The sequence below is a fragment of the Canis lupus genome, chromosome 4 (genome assembly GCF_048164855.1).
Source record: "Canis lupus baileyi chromosome 4, mCanLup2.hap1, whole genome shotgun sequence".
Lineage (NCBI taxonomy): Eukaryota > Metazoa > Chordata > Mammalia > Carnivora > Canidae > Canis > Canis lupus.
In genome coordinates, this window is record NC_132841.1 from 60078375 (window position 1) to 60097413 (window position 19039).

Genomic DNA, 19039 nt, shown 5'->3' on the forward strand with positions numbered 1-19039 from the left:
CAGTTAAGCATCTGCCTTTGGCTCAGGTCATGATCTCGGGGTCCTGGGATTGGTCCTTTACTTATTTTTTCCATGTGATGGTTCTTTGTAAAATTTTAAATAAACGAATGTCTATACTTTTTATAAAGAAGAGTGAAAATATCATGACAGAAAAGACACTATCAGATGTTGTTGAGAAAGCATTTCTGCTTTCTGCTCAGTGGGAGCCTGCTTCTCCCTCTGCCCTTCCTTCTGCTGGGGAGGTCTCTCTCTTTTTTTCTCTCTCTCAAATAAGTAAATAAAATCTTTAAAAATAAGTAAATAAAATAAACAGAGACAGACCAAGCAAATAAGTGAGCCCAGAGAGGCAGCACTTACATAAAACAACAATACGGAGTCAGGAGACCTGGACTTAGATTCTGACTCACTCTGTGGCCGTTCCCTCTGGACCTCTGTGGCCTCACAGGCTAAATGAGGAATTCGAATAGATATTTAGAAAATTTTGGAAAATAACCCAGACCATAACCCTTTGGACCTTAATTTTAACTGATTATAGTTAGTATGTTAGTTCTAAAAGGATACTAAAAATACGTCAATGGTACTCAGATACTATTCAAAGCAGTATCAGGACTTTTTTTTTCTTTTAAAGGTTTTATTTATTTATTCATGAGAGATACAGAGAGAGAAGCAGAGACGCAGGCAGAGGGAGAAGCAGGCTCCATGCAGGGAGTCTGACGTGGGACTCGATTCCAGGACTCCAGGATCACACCCTGGGCTGAAGGCGGTGCTAAACCGCCGAGCCACCCGGGCTGCCCAGTATTGGGACTTAAAAGTCCCAAGATTTGAGTTCAAAGATTGGCTCTACTTTTGAGTGACTTTGGGCCAGTTTTCTAGTGCTCTGGCTCTCAGTTTCAAAGACAATAGCAATCCTAATGTCCCTTGATGAGCACTTGGAATTCCTCCAAGGTAACCCATGTGAAATAATCAAATATTTAATAAGTTCATATATCTTAATCGAAAGACAACTTAATGAGACATCAACATAAAATTCTATAACATATACAATTTGCATATATCTGTTTTGATGTTTCCTAATCACTCAGCAATTCTTTTACAGGTAGATACATATTTTTTATATAAGTTGCCACGAAGAAAGGAAGTGAATGTGTTGCCCTGACTCTGTAAGGTCCGTGAAACAAAGACCATGTCTGTCTGGTTCATGCCCATCCCCTGAGCCAGCACAGCATGTGGTCCACAGTAGGTGCTCAATAATTGTGTGATGGATGATTGACAACATGCCTGTATCTCTGTGAAGACAGTTCAGAGCTGAGATGGAAGTTCTCCTGAATTCCCTATCTCATCTACTTCCTTTTTTAAGACTTTATTTATTTATTCATGAGAGACACACAGAGAGAGAGAGAGAGAGAGGCAGAGACACAGGCAGAGGGAGAAGCAGGCCCCATGCAGAGAGCCTGACGCGGGACTCTATCCCGGGACCCCAGGATCACATCCTGGGCTGAAGGCAGCACTAAACCACTGAGCCACCCAGGCTGTCCAGTATTGGGACTTAAAGTCCCAAGATTTGAGTTCAAAGACTGGCTCTACTTTTGAGTGACTTTGGGCCAGTTTTCTAGCGTAGTTTTCCTACGTATGGCAAACAAGCACACGGAAAGATGCTCAGTATCACTAGTCATCAGGGTACCACAAGTGGCAATTACAATGCAATACCACTACACATTCCCTACCGTGACTACAATTTTATTTTTTTTTAAAGATTTTATTTATTTATTCATGAGAGACACAGAGAGAGAGAGAGGCAGAGACACAGGCAGAGGGAGAAGCAGACTCCATGCAGGGAGCCTGACGTGTGACTCGAGCCCTGGTCCCCAGGATCAGGCCCTGGGCTGAAGGCAGCGCTAAACTGCTGAGCCACCAGGGCTGGCCCCATGACTACAATTTTAAAAACTGACCAAGTGTTTGCCACAATGTGGAGCAACTGGAACCCCTGTACAATATTGACAGGAGTGCAAAATGATACAGATGCAAGACACTACTTTGGAAAATAGCTCGGCAGTTTTTTTTTAAAGTTAAACATAGGGCAACCCGGGTGGCTCAGTGGTTTAGCGCCGCCTTCAGCCCAGGGCCTGATTCTGGAGACCCTGGATTGAGTCCCACATCGGGCTCCTTGCATGGAGCCTGCTTCTCCCTCTGTCTCTGCCTCTCTCTCTGCCTCTCTCTCTCTGTGTGTGTGTGTGTGTCTCTCATGAATAAATAAATAAAATCTTAAAAAAAAAAGTTAAACACACACCTCCTGCGTGACCCAGAAATCACATTCTAAGTATTTATGCAAGAGAAACTTTTCAAAATATGTGCACATAAGGATTCACATGTGAATTATCATAGAACCTTTGTTAACAACAACCAAAGGCTGGAAACAACCCAAGTGGTGGGTTGAGTAAACCGATTGAATGAATAAACAAATGATGGTGACATCCATTCAATGGAATAGTATTCAGCGAAAGAAAGGAACAAACTACTGATGCATGCAACAACATAGATGAATCTCAAATACATTGTACTAAGTGAGATATGCCAGGCTCAACGATTCAACAGTGTGCACAGCTGTTGCTTGAACAATGCAAAAGTTAAGGACACCGATTCTTTGTGTAGTTGAAAATCGGCATATGACTTTGGACTTTCCCAAAACTTAACTACTAACAACTTTTTGTTGATCAGAAGCCTTACTGATAACGTGAAGAGTCAACTAACACATTTTTTATATGTTACGTGTATTGTATACCATATTCTTACACAAAGTAAGCTAGAGAAAAGAAAGTGTTAAGAAAATCATACAAAAAAAAAAGAAAATCATACGAAAGAGAAAATATGTTTACGGTGCTGTGCTGTATTTATTGAAAAAAAATCTGCAAAAAAAGTGAACCCTCACGCTTTAAATCCATGTTGTTCAAGGGTCAACTGTAATTCCACTTAAATGAAATTCTAGAAAAGGCAAAAATATAATGACAGGAAGCTGAAACCAGGGGTGGCAGTGGGAGCGGAATGGCTACAAAAGAAAACAAGCAAACTTTTTGGCATGATAGATATATTCTTCATGAATCTGCATGTCATCCTTGTGCAGGGGCCATGCTAATCTTCTCTGCATTATTCCAATTTTAGTATATGTGCTGCCGAAGCGAGCACACATGATAGAAATATTCTAAAAGGCATTGTGGTGGTGGTTACATAACTATATGTTTGTCAAACTCATTAAATTATATACTTAAGTTGGTGCATTTTATTTTACATCAATTAAATTCAATATAGCTGAGTTTTGAACTACTGTTTGGGTGGTTGCTTGTTAATATGGATTGCTTTTTGAAGCAGCAAGTACTCTATCCCTGGAGAATTCCAAAGATAGGCCAAATGGATATCTGTCAGGCATGCTGTAGAGGGGATTCCTGAGTTGGGTGCAAGCCCGGAAGAGATGGCCTTGGAGTACTTAGGGTTATAGAATTTAGGTTTATGGTCAGGATCGCCTGATGCACAGTAGAAAGAACAATAATCCAGGAGTTAAGAGCCATTCATTCCTTCATTCATTCACTCATCATTTACTGAACATCTGCCATGTGCCTGACACTTTAGTCTCCCGACTAAATATCCTTCTGTGCTGTCTCATTGAACCAGATTAACGTGCAAATCCCCCAGCATGGTTCATAGGGCCCCGAGTGACATAGCTGTAGGTGGAAGGAAGATCAGCGAGGGAGGAGTTGTGGCATCCCTGTGCACTGTGGTGAGGAGCAGGGACAGCAAAGGATGGCATGTTCAGGAAACAAAGCCAGCTACTTCTGGCCCTGGCCCTACTGCTGGCTTGTGTGATGCAAGTCTCAATTTCCAGGTCATGCAATGAGACAGGTGATCTGGAAGGGTCCCTTCAATCCCAGGGTTATAAGTCTAGGCATGTAGCCCTGCTGCCCCTCTGTCTCTGTCTCTCTGTGTGTCCCTCTCACTCAACAGACACCTTTATAGAAAATTGTTATCTGCAGATATGAGTCACAGATTATTACTGGCTCAATCTGCAGGAGGCTTCACAGCCCATCCTGCTGACATGATTCTCTGCCCAGAAGAGCTTGAGGGTCATGTTACTGACCTGAAGTGCAGAAGAAAACCTGGTGAGCATACTTTGAAATGGGAGAAAGAATGTACTTATAGCCACTGACACTCTCCAGACAATGATCTTTCCCTGGAATCCAGTAAAAGGGAGTGAGTGGGAGAGAGAATAGTCCAGTCTATCAGATCTTTCAGATGCTGTGTGTCCAAAGCACTCAAGGCACTACTGGGGTGATGTTTCCTTCCAGTCAAATGGAAAGGTCACAGAACTGGCCATGAATCAATGGGCCACTCAGTCTTGGCTTGACCTTGACAATGTTACTTCACTTCTAGCGTTTCTTTACCAACCAAACACAGTAAGAACAGCTCATATTATCAAACATTTCACATTTTCAACATTACAACTAATACATGTTTATTAGAGAAAATATGAAACATGAATAATTAGGGATGCCTAGGTGGCTCAGTGGTTGAGCATCTGCCTTTGGCTCAGTGCGTGATCCTGGGATCCGGATCAAGTCCCACATCGGCCTCCTCCTGGGGAGCCTGCTTCTCCCTCTGCCTATGTCTCTGCCTCTCTCTCTCTCTGTCTCTCATGAATGAATGAATGAATGAATAAATAAATAAATATTTTTAAAAGCATGAATAATTAAACATATATATGTATAAATAAATATTCTTTAATCTCACATTTTGACAAAACAGATGTTTCTCTATTTTGACCAAAATGGGATTGCAATTGCACATTTCCTTCTGCACCCAATAATTTTCTTTAACAACATATTGCAAACATTTTTCTATGTCGTTAAATTTTCTTCTGGGGCACCTTGGTGGCTCAGTGGTTGAGCATCTTCCTTCTACTTAGCGCATGATCCCAAGTCTGAGGATTGAGTTCTGCATTGAGCTCCCTGCAGGGAGCCTGCTTCTTCCTCTGCCTATGTCTCTGCCTCTCTCTGTGTGTCTCTCATGAATAAATAAATAAAATCTTTAAAAAATTTTTTTTTGTTTCTCCTATCTTATGACATTCAGATGTGGCTGGATACTCATGGGTATAGATCAAAGCTAGTTTCTGTATTCCATTTCACCCTTCAAAAACACACTTGATCCCAAAAGCACTGCCAGGCCCTGTATATTTTACTGAAGACTTTGTGGGCCATGGAGGGGAGAATTACATTGTTCACCACGATCAAAAGTCCCGTGTGATAGCTCTCTTCTCCTCTAGTCTGGCTTCCCAGCTGTGCCTACACACAGCTGATTCCGTCATTCTGCAGAATGGTGGGTGACTGGATGGTATTGGAAGGAGGAACAAATGTGGCTTTGACCAGTCCCCTCATATCAGGGCTGAGCCTCATCTCATCCTAAGTCTTCTGTCTACTGTATATCAAACCGACCTCCTTCAGTTGTGTCAGAGGTAGGTGGTAGACTGACAAAGCATGGAGATATTTCCTGTGGTGTGATGTGTGGGAGGATCAATGGGGAAGCGTCTCCTAACCCTGATGACCCCTACCCCAATGAACCTGGCCCAGCTCTCATGGGACTGCATTCCTTCCTCACTCACCCCAGCCTTGTGGGTGCTGGAGGGAGACAGTCTGACCAACTGGCATGAACTTTGGCCTAGTGTTATCACTTTTCCTGAGAAACTCAAAAGTGGCCAAGCAAATCAAAGGTCTTTTATGACCAGGAGGACAAAAGTCCAGTCCAGCCATCAGCCATTGATTATTCCTCACCACACCTTGGGCAAGATCCTTGCCCCAGTTTTTCAAAGAGTACAACTGAGGGTTATCTTCCCAGGTCCCTGTATGATGCCAAGATGTCTTATCAGACTTGCAGGCAGGTTTGTTCAGAGAGAGAAGGCTTCTAAACTCACGCCCACTAAAGCTGTGTGTGCTGGGGTAGAGGATGGGGGCTCTATGGCCTCTCCTGCATAGGAGAGATGCACACCTAAAACCAGGATTCTCCATAACAACAACAAAATGGTAATTAAGTGAGGTAGATGATGTGTTAACTAACCATATTGCGGGAAATATTTTGCAATATATAAGTGTATCAAAGCATCGCATTGTAAACTTTACACTTATGGGTCGATTGTATCTCAAGAAAGCTGGAAATAAACAAACAAATAAATAATTGAAGAGTAAATCAAACCAGGATTCTTTCTCTTCCAGCAGGAGTGTCAATAACAATCTGTATAGGAACTTTAAGAATGTCTTCACCCTTTGATCTAACAATTCCATTTCTAGGAATCTTTCCTAAGGAATTAATCCTCAATGTGGACGTGGCTCCAGACACAGAGGTGTTCATCATAGCATTATTCATGATCGTTGAAAAGTGAAATCAACCATCTACACTAGCAATAGATGAATTGCTAACATTTATTGCATTTCCCTGTTAGCAGAGATTTTTAACCTGCATTGTCTCATTGAATCCTTGCAGGAGCCCTGCAAGGTAAATATTGGTATCATCCCCATTTTGCAGGTAAAGAAATTGGGGCACAGACAGATTAATAATATGTCCAAAATTATATTTCCAATAGCACTGTAGAGCCAGGATTTATAGCAACATGAAAAAAAATGCTTCCGTTGAAATGGTTTGTGTTAAAAAGAATCAAAGTTATATATGGAATGATCACAACTATATAAAGCAATAATAATAATAATAATTGTGACTCAGAGGTTTATTTTTAAAGGCTTCAAAGAAGTACTCCAAAATACTACAGTGGTTCTCTTTAGGTACTGGGTGTGTGGCTATTTTGTGACTTTTGGTGGGGAAGGTTCTACCTTTTTCTATTTTACACAATTACATATTTTTATAATTCAGAGGAAAAATGAACCTTCTGTTTGTTCTTAAATAGGTATTTAGAATTGAGAATGCCTGAAGGTGGTTCTCAAATGGAAGGATTTTAGGCAATAGAGGAGTTATCCAGGGTAAAAAAGACCTTGCAAGAGCTGCCACCAGAGAAGCCTGGAAGTTTCTGACTGGCCCACTTTGGTCTGACCTAGCATTACCTCAGAAGTGTGCAGGGAACAGTAGGTCAGAAAAGCCAAGCAGGGGTAAGGCTCAGAAAACAAGTCCCAGGAGAAAGCTTCGAAACCTTTGGTCCAGACCATGGGGCAGCCCAGGAAGATTTTTCAATGACATATCTGGGGACAAGGAGGCTGGGGGCTATTTGCTTTCCTCTGTCTTTTGCAAGGTGGGAATGGGCAGGCAGACATCAAGTTTTCCCCATCATGGCCATAGCACTGGGGGTGGGGGGGCAGAGAGGATGGTCCCAGGGCCCGCCCACTTCTCCGTCTCCATCAGTTCTCCCCCCAACATATGCACACCCACTGACCCACTGTTAAAAAATGGACAATTTTTGCTCAACCTATCATAAGGAAGAATAAAAAATTCTTTTGAAAACTCTAACATACTATCAAAGTGAAAACACTGTGCTTGGTGGACAAAACACTTTCAAAACAGCCCCCATGCCCCGCCCCCCCCACCCAGAGAATAATCCAGAAGCACCCTGCCCTCTGCCATGCCCTGGTTCCACCAGGAAGTCCGGAGAGCTAAGGAAGATGAAGATGAGGGACAGAGTGAACGGCTTGGCAGCCAGGACAGGCCATCTGAGGGCAGCAGGAGAGGCAGGGCCCAGAGTTTGGGCCAAGGAAACTGCAGAGAGCAGGGCCAAAGGGAAGGGTCTGGGGCTGCCAGGAGGTCAAGGTCAGGCCAGCTCTGCTTTACTGGCTGCCTAAAGCCCATGGCTTTATGTTCAAGAACTTGGTTAATTACAGATCTGTTCCAAAATAAAATAATAGATGTCATTATAGAAAATCTGGACAAAAAGAAAAAGAGAAGTAAAAAAAAAAAAGAAAAGAAAGAAAATGACTATTTTTCTGATACATCTATTTTAAAATACATTTTATTTTTAAATATACTTTCCCTTTGTAAGTAAGCTAGGAGTGTTCTGCTTAAACCTTCCTGTGTTGTTTGAATGTTTAGGAATACCTGCCTTACTTATGTTAAGTAAATTTAATTGTTACTTTGATAAATACAAAATAAGGCAGAAACAACCTTTTCTTACCTGAATATCTTTTTATGTCAGAAACTTTATTTTATTTTTTATTTTATTTATTTTTTTTAAAGATGTATTTATTTTAGAGAGAGGGAAAGACCAAATGGGGGGAGGGGCAGAGGGAGAAGGAGAGAGCCTTTTTTTTACTGTTTTCTTTTTTGTTTAATTTTATTTAAATTCAATTAATTAATGTACAGTGTATTATTGGTTTCAGAGTAGAGGTCAGTAATTCATCAGTCTTATATAATACCCAGTGCTCATTACATCACATGTCCTCCTTAATGCCCGTCAGCCAGTTACCCCACCCTCCCCACCCTCCCCTCTAGCAACCCTCAGTTTGTTTCCTATAATTAAGAGTCTTATGGTTTGTCTCCCTCTCTGATTTCATCTTGTTTTATTTTTTCCTATCTTCCCCTATGCTCCTCTGTTTTGTTTCTTAAATTCCACATATGAATGAGATCATATGGTGATTATCTTTCTCTGATTGACTTATTTCCCTTAGTATAATACCCTCTAGTTCCATCCACATCATGGCAAATGGCAAGATTTCAGGGGTTTTTTTGATGGCTGAGTAGTATTCCATTGTAGATATACACATCTTCTTTATCCATTCATCTGTCGATGGACATCTGGGCTAAGGAGAGTCTTTTTTTTTTTTTTTTTTTTTTTTTTAGGAGAGAGAAACTTAAGCAGACTCCACACTGAGCCCAGAGCCAGACGTGGGACTTGATCTCCTGGCCCTGAGATCACTACCTGCACTGAAACCAAGAGTCCAGGGCTTAACCAACTGTGCTATCCAGGTGCCCCAGAAACTGTTTTTATGATGCAAAGCAAGTATTCAAGAAATAATAAGTATATATCTTTTAAAGTACATGCCACCAAATTCAAAAGGTACAGCAATGGAAAGGTACACATAGTGAAAAAGTCAGCCCCCATCCCCTTCCCCTCTTTTTTATAGTATTTTATTTATTTCTAGAGAGAGCTCTCACAAGCTGGGGGGGGGGAGGGAGAGCGAGGGGCAGAGGGAGAGAACTCAAGTAGAGTCCCTGCTGAGCACAGAGCCCAATGTAGGGCTTGATCTCACCCGCAGGGCTGGATTTCACCACGCTTGAGATCATGACCTGAGCCGAAATCAAGAGTCAGATGCTTCAGTGACTGAGCCACCTATATGCCCCACCCAGTCCCCCTCTCTGAGAAAAACTGGTTTTTACTGTTTTGTTTTGTTTTGTTTTGTTTTAATTCATCTTGGCAGGGAGTATCTTTGCATTTGCAAATATATGTGTTTACATTCTTTAGTGATTGTGTGTGTGTGTGTGTGTTTACAGTAATTGGAGTACTATGTTCTAAACCTTGCTTCTTACACAATATATCTTGGGGATTCTTTCTTTCTTTCTTTCTTTCTTTCTTTCTTTCTTTCTTTCTTTCTTTCTTTCTTTCTTTCTTTCTTTCTTCTTTCTTTCTTTCTTTTTAAAGATTTTGTTTATTTATTCGTGAGAGACACAGAGAGAGAGGCAGAGACACAGGCAGAGGGAGAAGCAGGCTCTCCATCAGGAGGCTGATGCGGGCCAGGGTCCCAGGATCACGACCTGAACCAAAGGCAGATAGATGCTCAACCAGTGAGCCACCCAATTGCTCCTCTGGGGGAATCTTTCTATAGCACACGTAAAGAGTTCTACTAGCTGTTACCTCACCCCTATTGACCTGAAGTGTCCTTCTGGGTGTCTAACCAGAAAGCCTGACAACTCCCAACACCTTTAGCAAGGCCTGCAGCCCCAGGTAGATGGGAGAGACAAGGAGGGAGGTGGTTCAAGGGCTCCTGCCTTCTTTCTCTCCTCCCCCTTCTTTCTTCCTTCCTTCTTTGTTCTCTCCCTCCTTCCTTCTCTCCCTCTCCTCTGTCCTTCTCTTCCACTCCTCCTTTTTCCCTTCCTTGTCTTCTTGCTTTCTAAAATGAAACAATTTATTGTGGCTTTTATTCACTCTGATTACTAACACAAAACATGCTTAATTGTAAAATGATCAGTAAGTTTAAAAAGAGAGAGAGAGAGAGAGAGAAAAGTCACTCTTAACTATTACCCGGAAATCATCATTGCGAACATTTTAGTGTCTGTTCTTCCAGTTATTTTTCAGGAAGGCACACCTTTTTTTGTTTTTTTTCTTTTTTCCTTTTTTTTTTTTTTTTTTTTTACCATTTTAACCATTTTCAAGTGTACAATTCAGTGGCACCTAGTACATTCACAGCATTGTATAGCCATGAGCACTACCTATTTCCAGAACATTTTCATTGCCCCAAAAGGAAACTCTGTACCCATCAAGGAGTCACCCCTTATTCCCCTCTCCTGGCCTCTAATAACTGTTAATCTGCTTTCTATCTTTATGGATTTGCTTATTCTAGGTATTTCATATAAATGAAATTATATAATAGGTGGTCTTTTTTAAAGATTTTATATATTTATTCATGAGAGACACAGAAAAAGAGAGAGGCCGGGACACAGGCAGAGGGAGAAGCAGGCTCCCTGCAGGGAGCCCAATGTGGGACTCAATCCCAGGACCACGGGATCACGCCCTGAGCCAAAGGCAGACGCTCAACTGCTAAGCCACCCAGGCATCCCAATAGGTAGTCTTTTGTGTCTGGCTTCTTTCATTTAGCATAATATTTCCAAGGTTCATCCATGTTGCAGCTTCTATCAGTACCTTCATTCCCTTTTATGGCCAAATAATATTCCATTGAATGGATATACCATACTTTGTTTATCCAGTGATCAGTTGAGGGACATTTAGGTTATATCTTCCTTTGGCTATTGTGAATAGTGCTGCTATGAACACACATGTGTACATTTTTGTTTGAACATCTATTTTCGATTTTTTGTAGGTTTACACTTAAAAGTAGAATTGCTGGGTCGAATGGTCATTCTATGTTTAATTTATTGAGAAAATACAGAACTACTTTCTACAGTGGCTGCATTGTTTTACATTCCTACCAGCAATGTATAAAAAATCCAATTTCCCCACATCTTTCTTAAGATTTGTTATTTTCCACTTGTTTGTTTCCTTGTTTGTTTTCTAGCCATCCTAGTGTATATGAAGTGGCATCTCATTTTGGTCTTGATTTACATTTTCTTAATGACTAATGACACTGAGCATTTTCCATGTGTTTGTTGGCCATTTGCATATATTCTTTGGAGAAATATCTATTCAAGTCCTTTGCCAATTTAAAAAATTGTGTTGTTTGCTTTTCTGTTGTTCACTTGTACAACTTCTTTATATAGTCTGGATACAAGACCTTCATCACATATATGATTTGCATATGTTTTCTGCCATTCTGTGGGTTTCTTTTCACTTTCTTGGTTGTCTCCTTTGATGCATAAAAGATTTTTATTTTGATGAAGTCCAATTTATCTGTGTTGTTTTTCTTTTGTCACTTGTGCTCGAGGTCATAGACTTACACCTATGTTTTCTTTTTTTTTTTTTTAATGTGTTTTCTTCTTATAGTTTTACCTCTTATATTCAGGACTTATATGTTTTGAGTTTATTTTTCATGTGGTGTGAGGTAAGGGTCTAACTTCATTCTTTACATGGAAGATATCCAGTTGGCCCAGCACCACTTATTAAAGAGATTATTCTTTTCCTATTGAATGGCTTTAGCATCTTTATTGAAAACCCATTGTCAAAGATACGTAGGTTTATTTCTGGGCTCTCTACTCTATTCCACTGATCTATATGTAAGACCATCCTTATGCAATACCACACTATTTTGATTACTGTGGTTGTATGGCAAGCCTTGAAATCAGAAAGTGTGAGAATTCACACTTAGTTTTCTTTTTCAAGATTGTTTTGGCAATTTGGGATTTCTTGCAATTCCACATAAATTTCAGAATTGGTTTTCCTATTTCTGAAAAGTGGAATTTGTGGGGTTTTGAGATTTTTGTGGGGATTGCATTAAATATGCAATTGCTTCGGGAATTATTGTCATCTTAACATTTTTTTTTAGATTTTATTTTATTATGTATTTATCTTAGAGAGATTGAGCATTTGCACGTGATCTGTGGGAAGGACAGAGGGAGAGGGAGAGGGAATCTCAGGCAGACTCCAAGTTGAGTATGGAGCTGACCCTGAGATCAGGGACTCAATCTCAATGACCCTAAGATCATGACCTCAGCCAAAATCAAGAGTTGTACAGGTTTGTTTGTTTGTTTGTTTTTAGGAGTTGTACAGTTAACTGACTGAGCCACCCAGGCGTCCCTTACCTTAACAGTATTAAGTCTCAAGCCCATGAACGTGTGTGTCTGCAATTTTAGATCTTCTTTAATTTCTTTCAGTAATGTTTTGTAGTTTTAGTATATTGCATCTCCGCGGTTAAATTTATTCCTAAGTATTTTATTCTTTTTCAGTGCTATTGTACCCATTTGTTTCTAACTTTTTATTATGGTAAAATAATGTAAAATTTACCATGTTAACCATTTTTAAGTGTACAGCTCAGTGGCCTTAAATACATTCATAATGTGCTACCACCACTGCAATTTATCTCCAGAACTCTTTTCATCTTGTTAAATTGGAGCTCTAGGTCCATTAAACAGTAACTCCTCATTCTCCCCTCCCCACAGCCCCTGGCAACCACCATTCTATTTTCTATCTTTATGATTTGACTATTCTAAGTGACTCGCATAAGTGGAATCACACAGTACTTGTCTTTTTGTAACTGACTTATTTCTTTTAGTGTAATGTCCTCAAGGTTCATCCATGTTGTAACACATGTCACAATTTCCTTCCTTTTTAAGGCCAGATAATGTTCTATTCTGTATACACACCACATTTGCTTATCCACTCACCTGTCAACAGATACATGTTGTTTCCATGTTTCATCTATTAAAAATAATGCTGCTATAAACTGGAGGATACAAATATCTCTTTGAGAACTTGGTCGTATTTCTTTTGGGTATACACCTAGAAGTGAGATTGTTGGATCACATGGCAATTCTATTTTTTATATTTTAAGGATATGCCACACTGTCTTCCACAGGGGCTGTACCATTTCCTATTCTCTCCAACAGTGCACAAGGGTCTGATTTCTTTGCACCCAACTTTTTAAACTTCACATATGGCCATATTTCCATGTCTGTGGCATAGAGGGCCACCGACTCATTTTACCACATTTTACAGCTATACTACAATTTGTTCCAATAATCCCTTAATATTGACTATCATAGTTTTTCCAAATTTTTAACTATCATAAATAAGGAGGTTGTGAGCTTCATTATAATGTACATCTTTGTGCACTTACTCAATTATTTCCTTTGGATAAGTTCCCAGAAGTGGACTTATTAGGTGGAAGGAGAGCCATACCTCTAAATGTGTGATTACTGTTGCCAAATCGTCCTCCAAAAAGTATCAGACCAACACCTACTGTGCATAGCAGTGGAAGAGGTGCCTCTACCTCAAGCGTGCGCCCTGGTGTCACTTCCAGGGGAGAGTACGGGGGTCCTGGCATGCTCCTTCATTGGAAGAACCCTGAAAGAAGATAGAACAGTCCCATTCATTCAACAGAGGGGTCCTCCTCTTAGATCTGGAAGGGCTCTTATCTGGAAGGACAATCTTTCTCAGAATTGTCATAAAGATACTTTGCGTTTTATTGTTGTTGTTTTGTCTGTTATTTGTCTGTTTATTCCTCTAGACCATGAGCAACCTGCAGCCAGGCACTGTGTTCATGGGAAGGGCAATGCCTTGGGTAGCACCCGGCACAGGGAAGCTCTCAGAAAATACTAGTTCTCAGTAGGATGGGGGACAAGACGATTTAACCGCAAACTGAAGCTCCATGGGAGTAGGAACGACCCCGGTCCTTGCTTCTGTGTCTCCACTGCCAGCACCGTCTCTGGCACATAGGGACTGCTCAGTAACTGTTTGTTGAATGAATAAACAAAAATGCCTCTAGGGTGCTGGTGGTCGTAGCAGATCTGAAGACTCTTAGTTCACTGCTCTTCTATCTACTGTACCTACTGTACTCTCTTACTCAAATTACTCTAATGTTTGCACTGAATTTCTGTGTGGTCCCTTGGTTTCTGTGCTTCAGCAAAACAGCCACATGGCTGCTGCCAGACAGACAAGCGTGGGGCATCACCCATCAGAGCTCTGAGGTTCCATCTGACGCTCTCCAACGATTTTCCAGTGGTAAGGATCAGGAAGGGACTTTCCCTGTGCTCACCCAGCTCTGGCCCATCTGTACCCCCTTCACTTGGATGCTGTTCTGTAGGCTGGAGTCAGCATGAGAGCTATTTTTGACTAAGTGGCTACCTAATCTTACATAACCCTCAGCGATTCAGGCCAAGGTCATTCGGCTTAGTGCATGAAAGACACTTCAGAGACAGTGATCCCCCTTTCCCAGAGCCCCTCCAGAGACCCAAAGCTGGGAGAGTAGTGCCATGGTGGTGACTCTAGGCCTCTACCACAAAGCCCAGCCAGGACCTTCTGAACACAGCTCAGCTTCTGTAACATTTTCTGGGAGAATTCCCCAAATGTTGTGTTCCAACATCCCTGGCACTTGGATGTAATTACAAATCCAGGAAGCAGGGTGTGGGGAAACCCTCACCACATCACCCCCAACATGTGGAGGTGCATTGTTCCTCTCCTAATGTGGAGATGCACAAGCTAAAGATACTCAAGAGGGCCCAGGGTGTGTGAGATCTTTGTCCTTCCTGGGAGATAAGTGACAAGCCCACATTTTTAAGATTTTTATTTAGTTGAGAGAGAAAGAGAGAGTGCACACAAATGGGGAGAGGGGAGCAGGAGAGGGAAAGGGACCAGCAGGCTTGGAGTTCGATACCACATGGGGTTCAATCCCAGGATCCCCAGGATCACAACTTGAGCTGAAGTCAGATGCTTAATAAACTGAGTCACCCAGGCGCCCCAATAAGCCCACATTTTATTTTTTATTTGTATTATTTTTAAAAGATTTTATTTATTTATTCATGAGAGACACAGAGAGAGGCAGAGACACAGGCAGAGGGAGAAGCAGGCTCCATGCAGGGAGCCCGACGTGGGACTCGATCCCAGGACCCCAGGATCATGCCCTGGGCTGAAGGCGGCGCTAAACCTCTGAGCCACCCGAGCTGCCCAAACCCACATTTTAATTTCAGTTTTGTTTTATAGGAAAAAAGTTAGAATTCAAGGTCCTCTGGAATTGAATTCCAAATGCTTTTCCTATTTGATCAGTAAGCCCTTAGGCAAAAGCCGGGCACATGATAGATGCTCACTAAATGCTTTGAGAATGGAGTTCTTGCCTGTCCCCTCAGACTCCCTGCCACACCCGGCTACCTGCCAACTGCTGGTGAACCTTGTACCTTTGCATACACCCCAAGACCTCAGTGCCTCAAACCACCTTTCAAGATCCCCATAATCAGAAGGTGTTGCTCTTTGGTCTATATTTTCCTGGCATGCTGTTCACACTTCTGTTTTGAGCTTCTTTAAAACATAACTGATATGCATTCTTCTGTTTCTTCCTCCAGACTGGGAGCTCCTCCAGGGCAGAGTCTGGCCCTTACTTGTCACTGAATCTCCAGGATGCACTGCTGCCTGGCACTTACTGGGGGCCTCTGTCAATACCCATTAGTTGGATGGATGGGTGACTGGAGAACAAGTGAGGTCTGCAGGTCACAGACCTGTTTGTGTTTCAAATCCAACATGGGCTGGCTGAAGGGGAAACGAAGGGAAGATTGAGTCAACATTCTGAATACTCATGGAGTCAATATGGCTTTTATCTCTTAAAAAAATTGTTTTTCCTCTCTTAAAATTTTTAATCTTAGGGGCACCTGGGTGGCTCAGTCAGTTAAGCATCTGCCTTCACCTCGGGTCATGATCTCAGGGTCCTGGGATCTAGCCCCAGATTGGGGAGTCTGATGCTCCCTCTCCCTCTATGCTCTCTGTCTCTCACTCTCACTCAAATAAATAAATAAAAACTCTTAAAAATATTTTAATCTAATTAAATTTAAATTGAAAAAAAGTTTTTTAATCTCACAAATCATTGAGTCTGTTGTAGAAAACAGCACAGCTGCAAGAAAATCACTTCCAATACTTTAGAATACCTTTCAGGATTTTTCTCCTATTGCCTCCCCCCATCATTTTTACAGAAATGAGGCCTCACTGTGCTTCCAGTCTGTATACTCATTTCCTTGAACACTAGGTAGAGGATAACTGAGATTATTGGCCAGTTGTCTTTCCTAGGAACCACTCCTAGCCCCTGTTTAATTCTGGAGCTCTCCTGTTAAATCAAGGAGCCCCCTTCCCTGGTCTTAGTTGATTGATCCAGAGGCAGGTCTTGACCCCAGCTGGGTCAACCACAGTGCCAAGGTACCCTGCCCACAGTTGGCTGGTTCTGGTTTGGATCCTCGACCTATAAGGTGGCCAATATACTTCTTGCTTAAGATTTTTTTGGGTTTGGCTCAGGTCTTGATCTCAGGGCTATGAATTTGGGTCCCCTGTTGGGGTCCACAGTGGACATGGAACTACTTAAAAAGAAAAAAAACAGTTATGGGGCACCTGGGTGGCTCAGTTGGTTAAGTGTCTGCCTTCAGCTCGGGTCATGATCTCAGGGTCCTGGGTTCAAGCCCTGTGTCGGGCTCTCTGGTCAGCAAGGAGTCTGTCTCTCCTTTTCCCTCTACCTGCTGTTCCCCCTAATCTCTCTCTCTCAAATAAATAAATAAAATCTTTAAAAAATACTTTCTTTGTGGAGGGGCACCTGGGTGGCTCAGTGGTTGAGCGTCTGCCTTTGGCTCAGGTCACGATCCCAGGGTCCTGGGATCCAGTCCCACATCGGGCTCCCTAAAGGGAGCCTGTTTCTCCCTCTGCCTGTGTCTGTATCTCTCATGAATAAATAAATAAACTCTTTTTAAAATTAAAAAAAATATATTAATTTGGGGCTAAGACAGCTTCCAGCAGCCTCTTTCCTGTGCTGCAAACTTATTTCCCCCTCTGGTCTGCAGTGAGAAAGTGAGTCTGGAGATGGGGAGAGGCAAACATAGCAGACAGAGGGGGAATCCTGGAGCTGTCTCAGTCCTACATTCCAGTTTTTTTTTTTTTCCCAGTTGTTTTTAAGGTTTGGTCACACCATGGTCCTTTCTGAACCTCGATGGTCCAACTCTCCATTGGATTCCATAAACCAATAAATCCTCCCTTTGTTTTTTTCTATTTTGAGATAGAGTCTGTCACTTGTCACTGAAGAGCTCTTGACACACACATGTGTCATAGACATAATTCCATGTCAGTAACGTAACAGGTACAACATCATTTTTAATGGTGGCAGGGAACTGTCTGAATTTTTGCTTTTAACAAATCTCCTGTTGTTGGCTATCTAGATTATTTCCATTTTCCACTATGATAAGCAACACTGTAGTAGATATCTCATAAATTCATCTCTGTTCCATGCAGCATTTTATTATAATAAACCCCTAGAGGTGCAATTGCTAAAACAAAGGGTACTCATACCCTTAAGGCTTTGTGACACAGTGTTTTACTGCCTTCATGCTCTATGACCATTGCCTCTTCCAGAGTCATTATCCAACTTGTTGTTGGATGCCTTCATGGTTTTACATTATTTCAGCTTGAGCTGGCCCCAGGGGGTTTGACCTTCAAATGTTTCTTGCAAGGGGTTGGGTCCAGGTTGGGGCTTTAATCTGCTTATAAACTATGTCCAAGCATTCTGTTGACAAAAGTAGGTGTGGGTCAGTCATGGTCATGAGCATTTTCAGAGGATTTTGTAAGCACAAGGATAAGTCCCTGAGTGCACAGTGGACACTGGGTTTGGGGGTATGAATGAAGGATGCCCAGTTTCGCAGTCATTGGCTGGGTCTCGAGTTTATCCCAGAAGGCAAGGGAAGAACATGGCTGTGAGGACATGTCTGACATCTGCTGCCAGGGAGCAGGGCACAGTCCTCGGTCTGGGAGGGCGTGGGATAAGTCCTTCAACTGTCCCTGTGCTGAGCACGGAACTCAGTTCCTGGAGCTCACAGCCTGGTGGCTAAGGCAAGACACTGAATGAGACCTACCACGAGGGGCAGCGAAGGTCGCATCCGGCAGTGCTGGATTGCCTAAGGTGAACAGTTCAGGGTTCATCCTGTTCAGACAATGGGGAAGCCTTCCTGAAAACAGTCGATGAAGCTGATACGTGAAGGATGTGTAGTGCTCAGCCTGATGAAGAGTGAACGAGAGGGACCAAGTTTCCCAGGCAGAGGAAACAGATGGCACTAAAACCTGGAAATAGGAGAGAACGTAGAGCATTCAGCAGGAGGAAAGAGAGCCCCTTGTGTCTGGAACATGGAGAATCTGATTTTAAAAAAAAGTGAAAGATGAGGCTGCAGAAATGGTAAGGGCTTCTGCCTGGCTAGCCCAAGAACTCCAGCCTGAGCGTAATGGGGAGTTTTGGAAGGTACAGGAGGGGCAAGATGTGATCCATGTTCTTCAGGGGGAGGCAGGGACAGATGGAATCAAATGGTATCAGGGCCCATGTTTCTGCACTGTGGCCTGTCCCAGGGGCCAAAGGCTCTCTGAAAGCTTCTCTCTACACACACTTGGGTCCTAGACCTCTTAGCTCAGTTCCCCTGCACTGAGAGCCAAATCCAGAACCTCAACCAGCCATTCCAACACAGCGGATGCCCTCTGCGGGTCAGCCAGCCTCATAGTCCAGGGCCCACTCTTATAATATATAAACATAGCACGTTCATGTAGCAGCATACACGTGAATATATCTCTGCTTTCTACACAAAGAAACATTCCGCCCACCCAGCCCCCCGCCATGCCTCATATACAGATAAGGCTTTAGGGGGAATAAAAGGCACAGCATTGGGAATACAGTCAATGATATTGTAACAGCGTCCTGTGGTGACAGATGGTAGCTACACTTGTGGTGAGCGTAGC

General features: G+C 42.3%; 1 long non-coding RNA gene and 1 other non-coding gene across 15 annotated transcripts in view; both read right to left on the reverse strand.

The window, feature by feature from the left end:
* The window catches only part of LOC140632488 (uncharacterized), a 45917-nt gene that overhangs the window by 8480 nt on the left and 18398 nt on the right, over positions 1-19039 (reverse strand). For 12 of the 14 annotated variants that reach the window (XR_012030085.1, XR_012030083.1, XR_012030079.1 and 9 more), the window contains one exon: positions 17397-18376. This is a non-coding gene — a long non-coding RNA (uncharacterized lncRNA). Of the gene's footprint in view, positions 1-12966; positions 13646-15244; positions 15821-17396; positions 18377-19039 lie in introns of those variants that run through there. The other 2 variants (XR_012030088.1, XR_012030087.1) reach the window with 2 other exon arrangements.
* LOC140632845 (U6 spliceosomal RNA) lies at positions 3074-3180 on the reverse strand. Its single transcript, XR_012030513.1, has one exon. It is a non-coding gene; the product is annotated as a U6 spliceosomal RNA (small nuclear RNA).